General features: G+C 35.8%; 1 long non-coding RNA gene across 1 annotated transcript in view; it reads right to left on the bottom strand.

Moving 5' to 3' along the window:
• Positions 1-829: 829 nt before the first annotated feature.
• The window catches only part of LOC118762448, a 231,477-nt gene continuing 219,229 nt past the window's right edge, over positions 830-13,077 (bottom strand). Inside the window, exon 4 of the long non-coding RNA XR_004998201.1 lies at positions 830-891. This is a non-coding gene — a long non-coding RNA (uncharacterized LOC118762448). The remainder of the gene's footprint in view (positions 892-13,077) is intronic.

The following is a 13,077-nucleotide window of genomic DNA, read 5'->3' as shown; positions in this document are numbered from 1 at the left end:
AAAGTTTATAAATTCTAGAATTTAATCATAATTTTATAATTTGTATATTTTTGTTTTTGGTAATTTTATTTTTTCATTCTTGATTTATATCAATTCGTTGTGCACGACAGCTTTTAATTTTTATATTTTTCTTTTTTTTTTTTTCACTTAGGCTGAAATTATTATCTCAAACCTCGATGGAGCAATAGTTTAGTTGAACTTCAACAATGCATCAGTTATCAATGCGGAAGATGGAGACAACTGCTGAAATGTTTCAAATGTGTCTCACATCGCTAAGGATAGATTTGAAATTTGCAGTGATACAGATGGAGCACATGTTGAAAATTTTGAACATCGCCTTGACGTAAGATTTATAAATCTATTTGAATTGCTAACAAAATAAAAAACAAAATTGTCAGCTTTTTAAAAAAATTTGCCTGATTTCAATGAAATAGATAATTAATTCTGGGACACCTTGTATATGTTGATTGTTTCCTTTGTCTTCTCACCTGTACACGTATATATAAATTTATCTATATATAAATATTCTTTTAATATATGTATATATATGTATTATACATGTGCGGGCGGGTATTCCTTCGTTTTGACTCGGTGAAATCATAACAAAACCTCGGTTGGTTCCGTGACAACTTGACAATTCCCTTCGGATATCTTCGTGACCTCCGTGACAGCTGCTAAAATGGGAGGAGTAGAAGAAAGCTAAAGAGTTGTGTGTGCGTGGGTGCATGCTTGTTCTTGTCTATGTCACACAGGCAAAACGAAGGAATGCTTATGTGCGTGTATAGATTCAACAGATGAGATCCAAAGATTTTTCAATATATAAAACAGTAGCGCTCCAAGGTCCAAGCCTACGGGGTACAGCGTGACTATAAGAGGAATCCAGAGCATCAGCTATGGAGACGATGATAAGATAAAAATAAATCTGCTTTGGTTTGATATACAAATTATCTAAACATATAAACTTGTAAATAAATAGAACTTAATGGCTAGAAATTTTCAGACGATGGATATTCAAGTATAAATAAATTTATATTTATCTATCATCAGAGCAAATTTACACAATACAAAGACAGAAAAATAAAGAAAAGGTTTGTAACTACATGTGCAATAACAGTTTCAGGAGACTAAGTGTTACTTCATAACAGCCTTGGCAGGTGTAGTTCACCAGAACATGCGACCAGTAATAGAAGTATATCAATACTGAAGAACTCGGGCCTCCATCACCAGATATATGCGTTTACACACAGACATATGTTAAAACTGTGTATATATAAATACATGTATGTATATAGATTTACACATGTAAATGGCATAAATATACAAATATATATGGCGCAGGAGTGGCTGTGTGGTAAGTAGCTTGCTAACCAACCACATGGTTCCGGGTTCAGTCCCACTGCGTGGCATCTTGGGCAAGTGTCTTCTGCTATAGCCCCGGGCCGACCAATGCCTTGTGAGTGGATTTGGTAGACAGAAACTGAAAGAAGCCTGTCGTATGTATGTATATATATATATATATATATGTATGTATGTGTGTTTGTGTGTCTGTGTTTGTTCCCCTAGCATTGCTTGACAACCGATGCTGGTGGGTTTACGTCGCCATCATTTAGCGGTTCGGCAAAAAGAGACCGATAGAATAAGTACTGGGCTTACAAAAAGAATAAGTCCCGGGGTCGAGTTGCTCGACTAAAGGCGGTGCTCCAGCATGGCCGCAGTCAAATGACTGAAACAAGTAAAAGAGTAAAAGAGTATACATGTATATAGATATATGTCTGTATACATACACACACACAACTAGAATAATATTTGTCTCTTATTATACAAGCAAAAGGTTTATAGGACTGCAAAGGAAGTGCTCAAATGTAAATGAGACGAAAATTAGTTATATAGAACAAACTTTTAATTTTGGGTCTACAAGCACATAAAATTTAATATGTATACATAAGATCACAGAATGTAAATATATATATATATATATTTCTTTATTGCCCACAAGGGGCTAAACATAGAGGGGAAAAACAAGGACAGACAAATGCATGAAGTCGATTATATCGACCCCAGTGCGAAACTGGTACTTTCTTTATCGAAAGGATGAAAGGCAAAGTCGACCTCGGCGGAATTAGAACTCAGAACGTAGTGGCAGACGAACTACCTATTTCTTTATTACCCACAAGGGGCTAAACATAGAGGGGACAGACATAAGTATTAAGTCGATTATATCGACCCGACCCCAGTGCGTAACTGGTACTTAATTTATCGACCCCGAAAGGATGAAAGGCAAAGTCGATCTCGGCGGAATTTGAACCCACAACGTAACGGCAGACGAAATACCGCTAAGCATTTCGACCGGCGAGCTAACGTGTCTGCCAGCTCGCCGCCCTGATTGTAAATATATATATATATATATATATATCACGTGACCGACCAGACCATCAGATGTTGTTACACATCGCTGGTCACAATGCGTTCGCATTATTTTAGCCTTCGAATGACGCCACTCCACTGGCTAAGCGAGCAGGCCAACAGACGAAAGAGTGGTGAAAGAGTACAGCAGCGATCACCACTCCCTGCCGGAGCCTCGTGGAGCTTTAAGGTGTTTCGGTCAATAAACACTCACAACGCCCGGCCTAGGAATCGAAACCGCGATCCTACGACCGCGAATCCGATGCCCCTAACCACCGTGCCATTGCGCCTCCACATATATATATACATACATACATATACTAACACAATACAAATAGAACGGCTTATCAAAAGTTACATATAACGACAAAAAATTCAAAACTATCAAAAGCCTAAAGGACAAATATGAAATAAAGATAATATAAAATAAGTGTCCACCGACTAAAAAGATTTTATCTGACGATTGAATTTTTTTTTTATCTTATTAAAAAAATAAACTTACTTGCCTCAAACAGGTACGTCCAGAGTTCATAAGTAAGCAGACATCCACAGCTTAAATTCACGTACATCTTGAAAACAGTGTTTTACTCCTCTCACACAAGTACGTTCAAAGTTCACAATAAACAGATATCTCCGGTCAAATTTAACATTCACATATATCTATAGCCATTTCGGGAGTTCACCATCGTAGTTCATCTCTACACTAAAGTGCATCACGGCGATGACCCCACACACCATATCAGAATAAGCAAAAAACATGCACAGACGAACATTTTTATGAAAAGCTTATACATCTTAATGAAAAGCTTATATAATTTAAGAAGAACCCATTAGCGGACTAGTCCAAATTACCTACAGGAAAAAAAAAAACAATTGCTAAACACTCAGCTGGCTGTAGCTAACAGAAATTTAACCTCATCGGTTTCAATTCCCCGTAACGCTAAACAATTTTATTACATATATTTTTATCTCTATATACTTTCAAAAAGGTGTAGGAAAATCTATGGTTGCAAAAATGGATCACCTCAGTAACTCTATAAGGGATTCCTTTACATACAACTTAAACGGACTTAAACACACCAACTTGGGTTTTCAAACGATGGTTGGGGGAAAACACAGTCACGCAAACATATACATGCATACACACATACATACATACCACACACACAACACACACACACACACACACACACATATATATAATATATATATATGTATGTATATATGTTGTTTAGGGGCCCTGCGAAATTTGATGTAGCACGGAAACCCAATTAAACTGTATTATTGATATATATATATATATATATATATATATAATATATATATATATATATACATACACTCTCCTATCTATATGTGTGTATGTGTGTGTGTATGTATATGCGTATGGATATGTAAATAGACATGGCATATAAGTGTAAACTTATGCATGCTGGTACATTAGAAAGATATATATGAATATTTGTATATATCGATGTGTGTCTGCGCGCGCGCATGTGTGCTGTGTGCGTGTGTCTATGTGTGTGTGCGTTCAATAAATATATTCGTTTCCTTTGGTTTACCATGTTGTAAATAAACTGGAGTTCTTCCATTGGGTAATTCTACCAGGATATTGTAACATGCACACTCCGACCTTGGTGAAGGGCCCAAGAGAAAAGCAGTTGGTTGAGACCCTCCAGCAAGATCGAAATATGCATATCCATGATTCTCTCACAGTCGGAACACATCAAAAGTTTCTTCGATTCAGCGTCATGATTTACCACTCAACAGGATTCCAGTGTTGTCAGGAGAGGTCTTCATGTCTTGTGTGCGTCATCAGATCATCACCTGAAAGCGTTTTAACAGCGCTTTGATACGGACAAATGCATACAAGCTCACACTTACACATGCACATGCTAGAAACTGACTCACTAAAAATAGATAGACAGATAGACAGACACACACACACAGACAGACAGACAGGCCACTACATGGAACATAAGCAGCAATTTAGACTTTGAAAATAAGAAATGAATACAAAATCATTGCAGCATAATTTTCTTGTAAGCAACTTAACATATAACAGGTATATGCACAAATGTTTTGCATAGATATTCCTATGATAATAAACATACATACATACACACATACACACACGCACACACACATACGGACGCACACAAACACACACACATATATATATATTATGTATAAATACATACATACGTACAATCATACATACATACATACGCATACATGAATACATACATACATAAACGACACAAAATGCAGTTAACGAAATTCTTTATTAAAAATTCCCTACAATTGTTTCCACGCATTTTCGTGTAGTTCGTAGGTGAGATGTTTTGCAGTTCTTATAGTACATCCCAATTGGAGCATGCGCCTCCTCAGGTGGCTGTTTAAAAACGTTCCTGGCTATATGGTCCCACCAGTTCATGTATTTTGATAGAGGAGACCCAGATTGATCTGTCATCCTACTAATTCATAGAATTTTTATATACAAGCATTCATATATAAATGCATACATTCAAACATACATACTCACATACCTTTTTTATTTTTTACATATGTGTGTATGTACATGTGTGTGCGCGCGCGCGTGTCTGTGTATGTCCCTGTGTGATTTTGCATTTGTACATATGGCTTATTAAAACATTGTGTTGAATGCCGAAGCCATGAAGACCTACAAATGATTTCGTTTTCCCGTCTATTACAATTCTTTGGTCAGAAAATTCGCAAATAATCACATGAAATTTATTTACCTATTTTCCTTTTACTCACATATTCATGGTATGACTAACGGTCGTGTGAATATTCATTTAATATTTAAATGATGTACTAACCAATTTTTCCATCATATAATATATCTATATTAATATATATATATATATAGATATATATGTATGTGTGTATATATATATATATACACACACACCGTACACATTCATACACACACGCACATAAGCACACACATTCACGCGTACGCGCACCACACACACACACACACACACACACACATATATATATATATATATATATATATATATATATACATATATATATAAATAAATAAAGTTTATATATATATATATATATATATATATATATATATATATATAAATAATATATATATAATACATATATATTATAAATATGGCAAAAGAAATTTTATATGTGAATATGCTGAAAAATAGACCTTAGATCGTCTCACATGTGGATCGTTGACGTTTTTTCTTTTTCATCCGTTTTCTTTTCTCTTGGTCTTTCCTCCGTCTCCTGTTTCTGACGAAGAGCTTTGCTCAAACTTAAAAGCTACCTTTCTTTCCTTCCCTGTGCAGCGTCTGCAAATACATTGCATGTACCACGTCCACGCGTTGTTGTATTTTTCTTGTGTTTGTTCTTCGTTTTTGTTTTGGATTTACTATGTACGTACGTACATATACATGAAGTTTTCCACCGGTAGGACTAGCATCTGGAAGTTGTTTGTTAAATATCTGCGATTTAGTGTTCAAGCATATTATTGATCCATATTTAATACGTTACGATTCTACAGAGACCGGAGACCATGAAAGTAAAAAAATATGGTCTCACCACACAATTTTGTTGAGAGAATAGAGAATTTTTTAAGGGAAACAGATAGTTTAAAATTTAAAATATTTGGCCAGATCATGGGATAGGTATGTGTGTGTGTACCAAGAGACCTAGGCAAAAATTGTAAGTTTAAATTAGTATGGAAATATGTCACGGGAAAATTCCTACCGCACTAAAACTGTTATTGACACTTGCAGATATATATGGCTAAAGCTGTTTCTAACTTATTTTGGTAAAAACGGAATGTCACTTCATGAGTATTAATTTTAAATACAGTGTTTGCAGGGAAGGCAATTCAGTCAATAAGAACTTCAAAGGGAAATAATCAGTATGTGATTTATTAAACACTATATTATTTGTAGAATATATTGTTTACTTTGTAGCAATAAATATTTAGAGTTTAACATTTAAGACAATTTGTAATATATTTGAAAATTACTATTTTTAAATCTCAAAACGAAAGATATTCAGCAACATCATTTTAGAGTAAAGATTTTTTTCCAACATAACATGGCAGTCCTGGTTTAGGACGAATGTTGCTGTAATTTCGCCCAGGAGACATGTCTATATGTTAATGTTTATGAAAACTCTTTGGATATTTGAGGATTTTCACATATATCAAGATATTCCGTCATTGAATCGATCCGTTTTTGTTGGATGGATTCCATGAAATAATTTCCGAGTTTGAAGCTCCACTTCTGTTATCACACATACACGCGCACACAAACACGCGAATGCCGTATGTAGAATGGTCGCAGTTGAATACATTATACAAAAGTTCGACTGCAGGTGCTGTCGACAGAATTTCCTATCGAAAATCAGCCATGTTGTGAAGCTTTCTCTTATTTGGTTTATAAACTAACACTTGTCTTACAAGAGAACCAGACTATTTGCCAACAGACTCTTTTATAAGGTAATATCAACTACAAAAGCCAAGCACATATTCATGATAGCTTCAGATATCAAAATATATAGCCCAGGTTTATGAAATTAGCTCGAATATAATAACTGTTTGTTCAGATATACTAATATTTTGCCGCAATTTTCAAGTTTTTTGAAATATATTCAACGTATTGCGCCGGCTTTCATTAGTATAATCAAATGAGTAAATGATTATAAACTTCGAATAAAGAACAAGTTTGCAGGCATATATAGACTGTAGAATTGAAAGTACTAAGAGTTCAGAAAAACCTACCAATCTAATGCAGTAAAGTGTTAACTGCAGTGGAACATTCGCCAAAAATCAATCGGCTGAACACAGTACTTCTAGTTCTAATTGGAATATAATCAATATTTAGTATTTTGTACGATAATAAATGACAAACTATCGAAGATCTATCTCGGTAAACAAATAGAAAATCACTCACCAATATACATGTATGCATAATTACACTTACATATAAGTATCTGTTTATATGTATGTACATATATATGTATGACACGCCCACACATACATATGTATGTGTGTGTGTGTCCATATATACGCGAAGTATTTGGGGATTGATTTTAAGTTCTTAACAATAGGGGAGTAATCAATATTCAATAAAGAATGTCGGTCTTTTTATACGAATTTTGGTTTCATTGAACTACGTAGTCAGGTATTCATTGGAAATTGGAATCGAAAAGATAGTTACACACACACACAGTCACGCACACACACCAACATGCATATATATATATATATATATATAATATATATATATAATATATATATATATATATATGTGTGTGTGTGTGTGTGTGTGTGTGTGTGTGTATACCGTCTTTAATCGGAAGAAAGTTACAAATGTAATTCTGTTCCGGATAGTTTCTTGAAAGTTCATTATCGAATTGAGAGATCAATGCCAATGTGCCATGCACCAAGCGATCGAAAATCGAAACGCCTTTTTAACTTTCTTCTAAATACAAATAACACAAGATAAATAGACACATATGTCGACTTCTGTTTTTCTGTTTGTTCAAATAAAATTTTGTTCACTGGAACTGTAAAATTCGGCAAAACCTTCCAGAAGTTTATCATTTAGATGTGTAACAATATGCGTGAGAATGTATGCATAAAATATACAAAACTGCACATATACATACATACATACATACATACATACATACATACATACATCCATACATACATACACACATACTTACATACATACATACATATATACATACATATATGCATGCATACGTACATACATACATACATACATACATACATACATACATACATACATACATACATACTACATACATACATACATACATACATACATACATACATGAAGCAGCTAAAACAATAAAGGGAGCTAGTTCCTCCCAACTTGAATATCTTGACGGCGAAACAGCTCCGACACCAAGCATCTATTGTAAAAACAAATCATCTGATCCTCGATCTTACCAAAACAGCGAGAATGGGCCAAAGTCTGCGAGAAGCGGCATAAAAAAATATTGTAAATAAACCACTGCTCCCGCCATCGCTAAATTCGAATATTTTTCCAAATTTAGCTAACTCAGTAGCGAAGTCTGGAATACATCCAACTCAAAATCATTTTAAAATTACAATTGTGAAAACATTTTGTTACTTTCTCGAAGCTTTCGCTGAGCAACAAGAGTGAGAAACAACCCGACCGATCTAAAGTTTAAGGTTATCAACAATGTTGCTGGAGAGCACATGGAATCATGTGATGTTAATTACTGGAATATAAATACTCTTATATACACAGCCGCTATTAAATTTAAAGAACACCTAGGAAAAGTCTATTGTGAACAAAGTAACGAAATTACTAAACGGAAATAGCCTAGATGGAAAACAAACCATGAAGAAAGCATCAGCAGCGTGCGCCGCCATTTAAGATGGTTAACTACAACAATAAAATGTAAGGAGAAAAATGAGTTTACACCTCACCGACTCTACCTTAAACCAAAATTAGCGAAACTTTATGGCAACACTTCACACCGAGCTCTTGAGGGAAAGCTAATCACTTTAAAACATGAGCGAGAAACTTCGCTAATTTATGAACGAGCTAGTATCGATCACAAGTTTACTTCTAGCCCATAAGTATTATACATAGAGATGGGGAAGGAAAATATTACCATTACGAAAGCTACATCTGAAAAAGATCTATAGTCATTCTGGTCAAAAATTTGGAATGAAAAGAGGGATCGCAACCTGAATGCATCATGATTAAATACAATTGAGAGAGAATATTGTACCAACACTAGCGGTAAAAACAAAAATGATGCAAAAACCTTCGTTATAGCAGTAGGCAAACTGCAGAATGAGAAGGCACCTGGAAGGGACCTAATAGTTGGATATTGGTACAAGAATCTTACATTTTATAGAAACCAGTTGATATGTATGTTCAAGAGGACTATGAAAGGTGAGACTGATATACCAAAGTGGCTTGCTACATCAAGGACAAATCTTCTTGCCAAAAAGGAAATCACCTAAATGGCAGGAAACTACAGGCCCGTTGCTTGCCTAAACATGATGTACAAATCGTACACAAGTTGCCCCAACCAATTCCAGCAGAACCGTTGTGAGTCGAACAACATTGTGACTGATGAACTGGTTGGTGGAATAAAGGAGTGTGGGGATGTGCAGAACAACTTTTAATAAACAAAGCTGTACTGACTGAAGTAAGAAAACGGCGTCGAAACCTTGTGACAGTATGGCTTGATTATAAGAAGGCATTCGACTCTATCCCTCATTCATGGCCGTTGAAATGCCTACATCTGGCAAAAGTACCTACTACCTTAATTGCTGCTATAGAGTGACCCACAAAGACATGGACAACAGTTCTCACCCTTCCAACTGAGATCAGATTAATTGTTTCAGATACTCTAGGCATTTCAAAGGGAATATTTTAGGGAGGCCTTCTGTACATCTTTTCCTTTTGGCACTGAATCCATTATCATTCCTACTGCAGAAAACAAAAATTACATGCTAGGATCTTCAACTGATAGAAATATCAATATAATTCAATTTCTTTGTAGACGACCGGAAGATTTATGATAAAAGTGTTAACAATGCCAAAAAACAATTGGAATTAATAACATTTTCAGCTGATATACGTAGGTATGGAATTTGGCCAAAAGAAATGCTCATATTTGGTTATAAAAGGAAAGTCTGTCTCACACCCCTCAAACATGTGCATCAACTCGGTTTCTCTATCTCTCCCATTCCACACAAAGAATGTTACAAGTACCTACGCATAGACGAAAATGTATCATATGAAGACACTGTGAATAAAGATAGAGTATCCCGAGAATATTACGCAAGACTTAGCAAAATATGGCAGTCGGAACTTCCCCCTTATAACAAAACAATATCCCACAATTCATTTGCGGTATCATTGCTGATTCCAACATTTGGGATACTTGATTGGTGTGTAGAGGAAGTCCACTCTATATTAAAACCTGTAAAATCCTGACAATAACTTGGTACTTTTACAGAAACAATGATGTTGACAGGCTCTACCTAAGAAGAAATGAAGGTGGTAGAGGCGTGGGATCAGTGCAGACGGCCTTCGAATGCCGTTGTGGTATCACTTAGACAACACCTGCTGAAAAACAGCAGCAAAAATAAATATATTAATGCAGTGCTGAAAGGTGAAGTAAGCTTGGCAGTGGGCTCCTCAAAAAGTACTCTCTACTTGATGCTCTCCCAAACAGCGCCAAAATAATTGGGCTCTCTTACCTCAGAGAAAAACTGGGTAGAAAGCAATCAGCATACAAAAAAAGACCATGCATGGGTATGCTGTCCGGAATCTTGACGAAGAGAGCAGAATTGACACGAAGCGGAGTTTCTCTTGGACAACGCTATGACCAAGTTTGCATATGTGAGGTTGATGACATCATAAAACTTGGAAGGTAGCTCCTTGAGCAGCATTCCTTGTTTGATGACCAGCCCACAACCTCACCCTCACACCCACAGCCCACCTACATATCCCCAAACCCCATCCTCACAGCCGCACACCACCACACCACCGCACCTCATCAAACCACTCCACACTACTCCACAATCTAGCACAGACCACTTCCCAGCATCAACACCACACACCATTATCTGCACACTCACACACCATCATACACCTGTCTTCGTGTTTTGTTTTTCGGTAAATTTCAACTATATATATGTGTGTGTGTGCGTGTATAGATAAGTATATATATATATATATATATATATATATATAATATATATATATATATATATATATATATATATATATATATACATACATATGTATATATGTATATGTATATATGTATGTATAAATATATATGTGTGTAAGTGAGAGAGAGGGTGTGTGAGTGTTTGTATTCATATATTTATAAATCTAAATATTTATGTATGAATGTGCGAATGTATATGTTTATGCGAATTTGGAATGGAGGTGTGTATGTGTATAGGTACGAACTTACGTATGTTTCTATGTATAAATATTTATAATTTTAAAAAACAACGCGAGAGGAAATGAAGGTAATATTTCCTTGCTTTTTGACGTATTTCAAAAAAGATCTTGAGATGTTCCTTGACAATGAAATGACATACCCTTGAGCAATTTATGCACTTATCTCTCTATATGTCTAACACGTATGTGTCAATTTCTCTGTTTCTGACACAGAGGTTGAATAAATTTGTATGCTTACTTATTTATATAAAGGAAAGGCTGAACATAGATGCTCTGAAAAGCTCATGCACACGCGCAGGTGCACATACGCGCTCATTCACACGTTCGTGCAGATGTATATGTATATGTACAGGTAAATGTACATATGTTTATATACATGCATATACATATTTGTACATATATACATTCAGTTCTTTATTGAGGCACACAGTAGTCTACAACCTGTCATCGAATCCCAGTGTTTAAGGCTTCATAAAGTGTATCTTGTGATCGCTAATAGATGTCGGTCCTTACGTTTACTCCTGAAGAGTTTTTGACACTTTTCTTCTTGTCCTCCTTGACCTAGGTCACGTCCAGAATGTGAGATTACGGAGAGAGGGGCGGGAAAGAAAGACAGAGAAGGAAAGAGAAAGAGAAAGTAAAAGAATAAACCATGAGGCGTATCTTTACAAAGATACGCACGTGATCGCTTGTGTATCGTTGGCGGTTTTCACTCTTCGTCTTCCTTTCTTTGGACTTTTTCTATATTTCTGATGAAGAACTCGGCTCGAAACGTGAAACCCCCTTTCTTTCCTTTCCTTTCCTGAGCATCCAATAACACATTACTTGTACCACGTCCTCGCGTTGTTGATTATTCTTGCTTGTTCTTGTTTGGATTGAATATATATGTATATATATATATGTGACCGCGTGTGTACCGTTGGCGATTTTATTCCTCCGTCTTCCCTTTTCTGGATCGTTCCTTTTCCTATGTTTCTGACGAAGACCTCCGCTAGAAACTTAAAACCCTCCTTCTTCCCTTCATTCCTGAGCGTCCAATAATACTATATTTGTTCGACATCCTCGCGTTGTTGTGTTTTCATGTTTGGATTAACTTTATATATATATATATATATATATATATATATATGGCTCAGTGGTTAGAGCGTCGAGCTTACGATCGTGAGGTTGTGAGCTCGAATCCCGGACCGGGCTGCGTGTTGTGTTCTTGAGCAAGGCACTTTATTTCACGTTGCTCCAGTTCACTCAGCTGTAGAAATGAGTTGCGACGTCACTGGTGCCAAGCTGTATCGACCTTTGTCTTTCCCTTGGATAACACTTGTGGTGTGGAGAGGGGAGGCTGGTATGCATGGGCGACTGCTGGTCTTCCATAAACAACCTTGCCCGGACTTGTGTCTAGAAGGGTAACTTTCTAGGTGCAATCCCATGGTCATTCATGACCGAAGGGGGTCTTTACCTATATATATATATATATATATATATATTATATATATATATATATGGTGTTCATATAACTATACATATATAACCATATACATACAAACACATTTATCTTTCAATACATGTATCTATATCTAGTTATCGATACACACACACGCACACACACACACACACACACACACACACACACATACACACACACACACACACGCACACACTCATATGTATGCTA

This window comes from Octopus sinensis, linkage group LG3 (genome assembly GCF_006345805.1).
Source record: "Octopus sinensis linkage group LG3, ASM634580v1, whole genome shotgun sequence".
Classification (NCBI taxonomy): Eukaryota; Metazoa; Mollusca; class Cephalopoda; order Octopoda; family Octopodidae; genus Octopus; species Octopus sinensis.
This window is presented reverse-complemented; position numbering and strand designations above follow the sequence as displayed.